Source organism: Aegilops tauschii, chromosome 2 (genome assembly GCF_002575655.3).
Source record: "Aegilops tauschii subsp. strangulata cultivar AL8/78 chromosome 2, Aet v6.0, whole genome shotgun sequence".
Classification (NCBI taxonomy): domain Eukaryota; kingdom Viridiplantae; phylum Streptophyta; class Magnoliopsida; order Poales; family Poaceae; genus Aegilops; species Aegilops tauschii.
Window position 1 is genome coordinate 110,772,345 of NC_053036.3, and position 10,747 is coordinate 110,783,091.

Sequence of the window (10,747 nt, forward strand, 5' to 3'; positions counted from 1 at the left end):
ATTAATTAGTATACATGATGTCCAGTACCAACTCTTACTGAATTTGAGTACCTACGTCAATAAAAATACACTGAATTTGGTGTTGCCGTGTAGAAAGGATCAAACCGATCAAGTATAATCAACTATTACTACCTGCAGGCTCTAGCATGCGTTATCCTTCTTCGCAAACTTGCAACTACTACCCTGTCATAGCGTAGTTGATGACATAGACATTGATGAAGCATGTGACATAGACATTGATGGGATTAAATATATAAATTAAATGGAAGGAAGCTGGTAATATATAGTAAATTCGAGAGGAATTTATTGCATAATTGCAATGTTAGAGAGACCCATCACAGAATTTGAACTGAGGCTTTCATCTCTGGACCTTTTACCCTTATTCCCAAGCAGACACCAAAACAAATATCTCAAGTATATACCAAAATTACAATGGGCATCCCTTGAAGGTCATGATTATTATGCTGATAAAGAACTGCAGATTTTTATATTTGCGCATAATATAGCTAGGCTCACAAGCTACATTGCCACATACGTGAAGCTGAAGTAGCGCTGAACATGTTAGAGTTATAATATAGGTCATGTACCCCTTTGTATTTATCCCGTTGTATAAAGGGTTTCCTGCATATGTTACACACCTGTACATGTATATATATCGGCCTATGGCCTCATGGGAATACAAGTTGCTTATTCCTAACATGGTATTAGAGCTAGGTCAATTTTTTGCACGCTGCAACTCGTGCTATTGATCCGTCCCGATCGAGTCGGCCGCCGCTGCTCCCGCTCGAAGTCGCCGTCCTCCCGCTCGAAGTCGTCGTCGACCGCGGCTGCTCCCGCTCGAAGCTCCCTCCCGCCGACGCTCCCTCCCGCTCCCGCAGCCGCTGACGCCGCCGAAGCTCCCTCCCGCTCGAAGTTGGCCGCCGCCGCAGCTCTCCCCGTGCTCGGCCACCGCGACCTGCGGGCCTTCGTGCTCTCCCTCGCGCGCCCCCGTACCGCGCTCCCCGTGCTCGGCCCCGCGCCCGCCCGTGCTCGTCCGCCCCTCCCGCGGCCGCCGTTCGCACGTGGTCTTCCGTGGTCTTCCGCCTGCTGTTCGGTGGTTCCTCTGATTACGGGTCTCTCCAAAAAAAAATTGTCTGCTGCATCGGGCTATGTTTCTGTCCCTCGCTGTCCGGTGATCTTTGATGGTACTAACTACACCGAGTTCGCTGGCTTCATGCGCATTCACATGCGTGGCATCCGTCTCTGGGGTGTTCTTTCTGGCGAGGTCTGCTGTCCGCCACGTCCGGTTCCTCCGGTGGCCCCTACTCCGCCGACTCCACTGGTTCTTCCTACGGATGCTAATCAGGCCGCCAAGGATGCGGCTAAGATTGCTGATGAGGCTGCTGATCGTGCCTATGATGAGAGGGCTTTGGCTTATGAGGAGGCTCTTCAGACGTATCATGGTGCTTTGTCTGTTTACACTCAGTGGCTTGATGATGATGCTCGTGATGCAGCTGTTCTCACTGCTAGTGTTCTGCCTCAGTTTGCTTCTGAGTTTCTGGGTCTTCCTACTGTCTTCCAGATGTGGACCTGTCTTCGTCAGCGCTATGAGCCCTCTGGTGATGCCTTATATCTTTCTGTGGTTCGTCAGGAGCATGCTCTTCAGCAGGGTGACTACTGTTGATGACTTTTATGCACAGAGTTCTGCTATCTGGCGCCAGCTTGATTCTCTCCGCAGTGCTGGTTGTCGTACTTGCCCCTGCTGCCAGGCTGTCCAGGCCGATTTGAGTTTCATCGCGTCTACGAGTTCCTGTCTCGGCTCCGTAAGGAGTTTGAGCCCCGGCGTGCTCAGTTGTTTGCTCGTGGCCGTATTTCTCTCATGGAGGCGCTCTCCGAGATTCGTGCTGAGGAGACTAGCCTACGTGGTGCTGGTTTGCTGGAGGTTCCCTCTGTGCTCGCTACTCGGGTTTCTTCCACTCCACCTGCTGCACCGCCCCATTCTCGCTCGAGTGCTCCGCCGCTCTTGCCCACTCCTTCTGGAGGCTCAGGTCGGCCCCGTTCACATTGTGACTACTGCAACAATGATGGTCATATTGCGTCCCAGTGCTATACAAAGCGGAAACACCTGCGCAAGGCGCGATCATCCTCCTCAGGGCCTTCGTCATCTCCCTCGCCAGCTTCAGCCATTGCTTTGACTGAGCAGGATATTCTGAGACTTAAGCGTCTGCTCGCGGCTTCAGGTTCTTCCTCGACGGGTACTGCTGGTTCTGTGACTGATGCTTCCCGCACTGAGCACCCGCCCTCTACACAGTCAGGTACATCCCCATGGGTCCTGGATTCTGGAGCTTCTTTTCATATGTCTTCTCATTCTTACGCTTTGTCTTCTCTTCGCTCACTGGATTCTCCTGTTCATGTCTTCACTGCTGATGGTACTCCACTTTCTGTTGCTAGTAGAGGCCATCTTTCTACTCCTTCTTATTCTGTTCCTGATGTTGCTCATGTTCCTCGACTTACCATGAATCTGTTTTCTGCTGGTCAACTTACTGATTCTGGTTGTCGTGTCATCCTTGATGTTGACTCTTGTTCTGTCCAGGATCGTCGCACGCACACTCTGGTTGGGGCTGGCCCTCGCTGTCGTGATTCTCAGGGTCTTTGGGAGTTGGACTGGCTTCATGTTCCTTCCGCTACCACCACCATCGCCAGTTCCTCCGCTGCTGTCGCTTCTGTTACTGGTTCCTTCAAGCAGTGGCATCATCGACTTGGTCATCTGTGTGGTTCTCGATTATCGTCTTTAGTTCGTCGAGGTCTTCTGGGGTCTGTCTCAGGAGATGTCTCTTTAGAGTGTCAGGGTTGTCGTCTTGGCAAGCAGATTCAGTTACCATATTCCCATAGTGAGTCAGTGTCTCAGCGTCCTTTCGATTTAGTCCATTCTGATGTATGGGGTCCGGCTCCTTTCACTTCGAAAGGTGGTCATAAATACTATATTATTTTCATCGATGATTTTTCACGTTACACATGGCTTTATTTCATGACTTCACGTAGTGAGGTGTTGTCTATTTATAAGCGTTTTGCTGCCATGGTTCATACTCAGTTCTCTTTGCCCATTCGTGTTTTTCGTGCTGACTCCGCTGGTGAGTATATCTCTAAGATGTTGCGTGGTGTCCTTGCTGAACAGGGTACTCTTGCCCAGTTCTCTTGTCCTGGTGCTCATGCTCAGAATGGTGTGTCTGAGCGCAAGCATCGTCACCTTCTTGAGACGGCTCGTGCTATGATGATCGCCGCCTCTCTTCCGCCTCATTTTTGGGCCGAGGCTATCTCCACTTCCGTCTATCTCATCAACCTTCAGCCATCTGCTGCTTTGCAGGGTGGTGTTCCTTTTGAGCGTCTGTTTGATCGTTCTCCCGATTATTCGATGCTTCGCTTGTTTGGTTGTGTTTGCTATGTTCTTCTTGCCCCTCGCGAACGCACCAAACTAACCGCTCAGTCTGTTGAGTGTGTCTTCTTAGGCTACAGTGATGAGCATAAGGGCTATCGTTGTTGGGATCCTGTTGGTCGTCGGATGCGTATCTCTCGAGATGTGACTTTTGATGAGTCTCGTCCTTTTTATCCACGCCCATCTTCTTCGCTTTTTTCAGTGGAGGACATCTCTTTCCTCACTTTTCCTGACTCCCCTATCACTCCTGTCGTGCCTGTGCCTATTCGTTCCACTCCCTTTGCTTCTCCACCCCTCGTCGATTCGCCGCCACCATCTTCCCCAGTCTCCTCACCGAGCATGTCACCGGATTCTACACCTTCATCTCCGGTGACTTCTTCGTCGCCACCCCCTGATTCTACCTTGGCGATTCCTCCTTCTCTTGTTCCATCTTTTCCTCAGCATTACACTCGTCGTTCACGACCTGTGGATGTTTCCTTGGATGAGTCGTCCTCTTCCTCTCAGCCTACTTATGGCTTGCGTTCTCGTCCTCGTCCGCCTATTGATCGCTTTGGATTTCCCTCCGCTGGTGCTGCTGTTCTTGAGCCGACTTCTTACCGTCAGGCTGTTGTTCATCCTGAATGGCAGTTTGCGATGGCAGAGGAGCTTGCTGCTCTTGAACGCGCTGGTACCTGGGATCTTGTTTCTCTTCCTCCTGGAGTCCGTCCCATCACTTGTAAGTGGGTCTACAAGGTTAAGACTCGCTCTGATGGTTCTCTTGAGCGTCACAAAGCTCGTCTCGTGGCTCGTGGTTTTCAGCAGGAGTATGGTCGTGATTATGATGAGACTTTTGCTCCTGTGGCCCATATGACCACTATTCGTACACTTCTTGCTGTTGCCTCTGCACGCCACTGGACTATATCTCAGCTTGATGTTAAGAATGCCTTTCTTAATGGTGAGCTGCGTGAGGAGGTGTACATGCAGCCACCACCTGGGTATTCTGTTCCTGATGGCATGGTGTGTCGTCTTCGTCGCTCTCTCTATGGCCTTAAGCAAGCCCCTCGCGCCTGGTTTGAGCGTTTTGCTTCTGTGGTCACTACTGCTGGTTTTTCCGCAAGTGCTCATGATCCCGCATTGTTTGTTCATCTTTCTCCTCGTGGCCGGACTCTTCTTCTTCTCTATGTTGATGATATGGTCATCACTGGGGATGACCCTGAGTATATTGCCTTTGTAAAGGCCCGTCTTAGTGAGCATTTTCTTATGTCTGATCTTGGACCTCTTCGCTACTTTCTTGGGATTGAAGTCTCTTCTACCTCTGATGGCTTTTTTATATCCCAGGAAAAGTATATCCAGGATCTTCTTGCTCGTGCTGCTCTTTCTGACGAGCGCACTGTTGAGACTCCTATGGAGCTCAATGTTCACCTCCGTGCTACTGATGGTGACCCTCTTCCTGACCCGACGCGTTATCGTCATCTTGTTGGCAGTCTTGTCTATCTAGCTGTCACTCGTCCGGACATCTCTTATCCGGTTCATATTCTGAGTCAGTTTGTCTCTGCTCCCACATCGGTCCATTATAGTCATCTCCTTCGTGTTCTCTGATATCTTCGGGGCACGATCTCTCACCGTCTCTTCTTTCCTAGCTCCAGTTCTTTACAGCTTCAGGCCTATGCGGATGCTACGTGGGCTAGTGATCCTTCTGATCACCGTTCACTTTCTGCTTACTGTGTTTTTCTTGGCGGTTCTCTCATTGCCTGGAAGACGAAGAAACAGATTGCAGTTTCCCGTTCGAGTGCTGAGGCTGAGTTGCGAGCTATGGCTCTTTTGACGGCAGAGGTGACTTGGTTACGGTGGTTACTTCAGGATTTTGGTGTTTCTGTCACTACACCGACTATGCTCTTATCCGACAGTACAGGTGCTATTAGCATTGTGCGCGATCCTGTGAAGCATGAGCTCACCAAGCATATTGGTGTTGATGCTTTCTATGTGCGCACTGCTGTGCAGGATCAGGTTATTGCTCTTCAGTATGTGCCTTCCGAGTTACAGTTGGCGGATTTCCTGACGAAGGCCCAGACTAGAGCGCAACATGGCTTTTATCTCTCCAAACTCAGTGTTGTTCCTCCACCATGAGTTTGAGGGGGGTGTTAGAGTTATAATATAGGTCATGTACCCCTTTGTATTTATCCCGTTGTATAAGGGGTTTCCTGCATATGTTACACACCTGTACATGTATATATATCGGCCTATGGCCTCATGGGAATACAAGTTGCTTATTCCTAACAGAACATACAGTTTGGTACATATAATTCAGAGAACGAACAATACACCACTGCATAATAATACTTACATGGAGTTAAATATATCAATTTAGGCACATATAGTATTTCATTGCTGGTCTCTAATCATCTATTACCATTAATGAACCTTGTGTCTACATGTACAACAAATTTTGGCTAAAAATGACCTTACAGAAGTTAGCCATAGCAATCGACACAGGAAGTGCTAGTGAATACTTCTTGATACTGATGATTAGCTACAAAATTGATCAGTAAACCTATGTTACTTAGGCCCATAGCAAGCCATTGTACAATGACACTCTAAATCTGAAAGAAACAATTTGTCAACATCTTACCTGCAACAGCCAATGACAATCCATCAATCCAAAAATTATTGTTGAGCACCACAGCGTTCGGCAAGGTAATGTGGCTGGGACTTGCCGGCTGGATACCACATCCTTCATCCATTCCTTCGATTGGCGAACAACTCCTCATCGGTGCCTGACCATCGTCTGCGACCAAGGGAACCGGAAGGAGGCCGGTGACAGGTGAAGCACAGCCGTGTCACGTCACGCGAGATGCGGCGAATCCTGTCAATCGAGAGAAGGGGGAGGGTGGTGCCACGACGGATGGGGCGGTGACGTGCGCGGGTGGGGCTGGGTCGTGCTCGTCGTCTTGCTCTGGGAGGAGATCTTGCCCGAGGAGGGGTCTAGCTGGTGGGTGATGTGCCATGGCTGCAGGGGTAGGCGCACCGGCGGGGTAGGAGGCGGCGGCGCGGGGCAATGGCCGGCGGCGCGGTGGCAGCCGGGCGGGGCGGAGCAGGGCAGGAGATGGAGGCGGGCTGGAGGTTGAGATGGGATCGGGAGGGTGCGGGGATTGAATTCTTACAGATGTAGGAGGGTTTCTACAAACATGAAATGTTTTTTCAGATTCACTAAAATAGGGGCGGCGGGTTTAATTCCTAAAAACCATAGGGACCTTTCTGTAAAAAGGATGCGATGGTGAACCCGGCAAACTCAACCCGTGCTTTATTATTATTAATTATTATAGGGAAAGATTAACAGCCAATGAAGTGGCTGCGCGGCTAGGACGGGGAGGCTGGGCTTGGGCACGAGCGATATGCTGGGACTTGGAGTGTCACACGGCCCACACGAGCGAGCAATAGGGGTTGTCTTCGTTCAGCTCAAAGGAGGGCAGAGGCTATAGGTGGCTTCCGGCGACGCTGGAGGCAAACTCCGACGGGACGGCAAGGGCCGCGGGAGTGGCGGGGATGGGTTGCCCACGGCCGGATCTCGTCGTCCGAGCACAGACAACTCGTGGCGGCGGTTGTTGAGCTCCTGGCGTCCTGGAGAGAGAGAGAGAGAGAGAGAGAGAGAGAGAGAGAGAGAGAGAGAGAAAGAGAGAGAGAGATGTGGGGAAGAGAGAAGAAGAAGGAAGGGAGAGAGAGATGCGCTGCTGATAACCCACAAGTATAGGGGGTCGCCACAGTTTTCGAGGGTAGAGGATTCAACCCAAATTTATAGATTCGACACAAGGGGAGCCAAAGAATATTTGAAGGTATTAGCAACTGAGTTGTCAATTTAACCACACCTGGAGATTAATTATCTGCAGCAAAGTGATTAGTAGCACAGTAGTATGATAGTTTTGGTGACAGCAGCAGTAGTAACAATAATAGTAACAGTGATAGCAGTGATATTGTAACAGTAACGATAGCAGTAGCAGTAGTAGTAACTTAGCAAGAACAATATAAGATAAATTCGCAGGCATTGGATCGGTGACTCATTGGATGATATTCATCATGAGACTGTTATAACCTAGAGCAATACGGAACTAGCTCCAGTTCATAAATATAATGTAGGCATGTATTCCGTAAATAGTCATATGTGCTTAGGGAAAGAACTTGCATGACATCTTTTGTCCTACCCTCCTGTGGCAGCAGGGTCCTATTGGAAACTAAGGGATATTAAGGTCTCCTTTTAATAGAGAATTGGAACAAAGCATTAGCACACGGTGAATACATGAACTCCTCAAACTACGGTCATCACCGGGAGTGGTCCCGACTATTGTCACTCCGGGGTTGCCGGATCACAACACGTAGTAGGTGACTATAACTTGCAAGATCGGATCTAGAACATGGATATAATGGTGATGACATAAATGCTTCAGATCTGAAATCATGGCACCCGGGCCCAAAGTGACAAGCATTAAGCATGGCAAAGTCATAGCAACATCAATCTCAGAACATACTGGATACTTGGGATCAAGCCCTACCAAAACTAACTCGATTACATGATGAATCTCATCCAACTCCTCACTGGCCAGCAAGCCTACGAAGGAATTACTCACTCCCGGTGGGGAGCATCATGGAATTGGCGATGGAGATGTGTTGGTGATGACGAAGATCAAAGATCCCCCTCTCTGAAGCCCCAAACGGACTCCAAATCTTGCCTCCTCGTGAAGAACAGGAGACGGCGGCGTCTCCGTCTCGTGAAATGCGATAATTCTTTCTCCTTGATTTTTTCTGGAAATATGGGATTTTATAGCGTCGGTTTGAGGGTCAGCGGGGCCACCAGGTGGGCAGCACCCACCAGGGCGCGCCTGGGGGGCTAGCGCGCCCTGGGGGGTTGTGCCCACATAGCTGCCCCCCTCAGGTCCCTCCTGGCTCCAGAAATTCTCTTATTTGATATAAAAAAATCCTCGCAAAGTTTCCTTCCGTTCTGAGAACTTTTATTTCTGCACAAAAATAACACCATGGTAGTTCTGCTGAAAACAGCGTCAGTCCGGGGTTAGTTTCATTCAAATCATGCAAATTAGAGTCCAAAACAAGAGGAAAAGCGTTAGGAAAAGTAGATATGTTGGAGACATATCAACTCCCCCAAGCTTAAACCTTTGCTTGTCCTCAAGCAATTCAGTTGATAAACTGAAAGTGAAAAAGAAAATATTTTACGAATTCTTTTGCTCTTGTTTCATAAATAAGCTTAAACAGCACCCAGGTTTTCAGCAAGGATTATAACTAACCATGTCGACAATAACTTTTAAAAATTATATTAACTCATATCAATGACATAAACAACTAGAGAGCAATAATAAGATATTTCAATAGCAACACGTTGTCAAAACAACCGTGATATAATACGACAATAGTGGTATCTCGCTAGCCCTTCCTGAGACCGCAAAACATAAATGCAGAGCACCCCCAAAGTTCAAGCAGCGACTAAGCATTGTAATTCATGGTAGAAAAGATCCAGTCATGATGCATCCAACATTAGCTATACACAATGCATCAGCATGACAGCAGTGCTCTCAGGTTCTGGCGCTTATTTGAGAAGGTGATGACACAACATAAAAGTAAATAGATAGTCCCTTCGCAAAGGGAAGCAGTGATTTGCATAGGTGCCAGAGCTCAAGTTTTTAAAACAGAGGTAAATGATATTTTGGGACATGCACCCTTCTCATTTACTTCACGACCATCAGTTATCAATATCTTCCATGCTAAGCACGCTAGTGGCGGTTCCCAAGCGGAAAGGTAAAGGTTATGACTCCATTGGGAGTTTTTGTTTGATTATTTGTGAGCTCTTTTCTTTTTGTAGTTTGGGACTGGGCATCCCTATTACCGCCCTTTTTCTCGTCCGATGGTGAGTGAATAAACACTTGACCTGAGAATAACCCGCTTAGCATGGAAGATACCGACTACCTCTTGTCGTTCCATGAACGATCCAGGCACACAAAAAGGATATTTATTTGAAGTTTTTAGAGGTGTCACATGCAAATTTACTTACGACGGCAGGGTAATACCTCATATAGGTAGGTATGGTGGACTCATCTGGAATAACTTGGGTTTCAGGTTTTTGATGTACAAGCAGAGTTCCCACTTAGTACAGGCGAAGGCTAGCAAATAGGTTGAGAAGCGGCCAGCTAGAGAACAACAACGGTCATGAACATGCATTATGCATAAGTAACATTGGATACTAGCATGAGTAGGATATGAACACCATGAACATAAATATCATAGAGGCTATGTTGGTTTTGATTCAACTACATGCCTGAACATGTGCCAAGTCAAGCCACTCGAACATTCAGAGGAGGATACCATACCATCATACTACATCACAATCATTTTAACGCAATGTTGATATCCAAGATAAGTCATCATTCACTCCTAGCTACTTATGCATGGCATGAGAAACTATAATCTCTAATTGTCATTGCAAACATGTTTGATCATAATAGGCTGAAGCATGGATACTAGGTTAAACATATTTACAAAAATAGAACAAGTCGAGTTCATACCCTTTTCTCTTTGTCACAGCCAGTTCATCTAATATCGTCATTATTGCCTTTCACTTGCACGACCGAACAATTTGAAATAATAATGGTGCAACAGTGCCGTTGAAAGCACAAGTGCTCCCTAGGTGGTCTTGGTAATTAATGTCAACATATCTCTTGTTGGACTAACACTTTTAACTAGTATGTTTCAGATAAGTTCAACAATGAAGTGGCATGGACTAAAGGATGTGGAACCCCTTCAAATTGCTAAGGACAAAGGATTGGCTCAAGCTTCAAGCACAAGACTCTACATTTTATATTTTAGTGATCCAAGATCACATTGAGTCTATAGGAAAAGCCAATACTATCAAGGAGGGATGAGGTGTTGCTTAATGGCTTACTTGCTCAAAGTGCTTAGTGATATGCTCCAAAGCCCTCAACAACTTTCTCACATACACACATGTCCTAAACCAAAAGTCTAACTCGGCTCCACCGATTCTTTCTATCCGGCGCCACCGAGTTCAGATGTCTTAGCCACTGCCACAAACCCTAGGCAAATCGGTCTCACCGATAGGGATCTCGGTCTCACCGAGATGGGATTGTAATCTCTCTATGTATGTCCATTACCAAAATCGGTCTCACCGAGTTTGTGTGACCGGTCCTACTGAGATTGCAATGCAAACTCTCTGGTTAACTTATTACCAAAATCGGTCCCACCGAGTTTGCCTGACCAACTCTCTGGTTAGCTTATTACCAAAATCGGTCCCACCGAGTTTGTGGAATCGGTCTCACCGAGATTACGTTATGCCCTAACCCT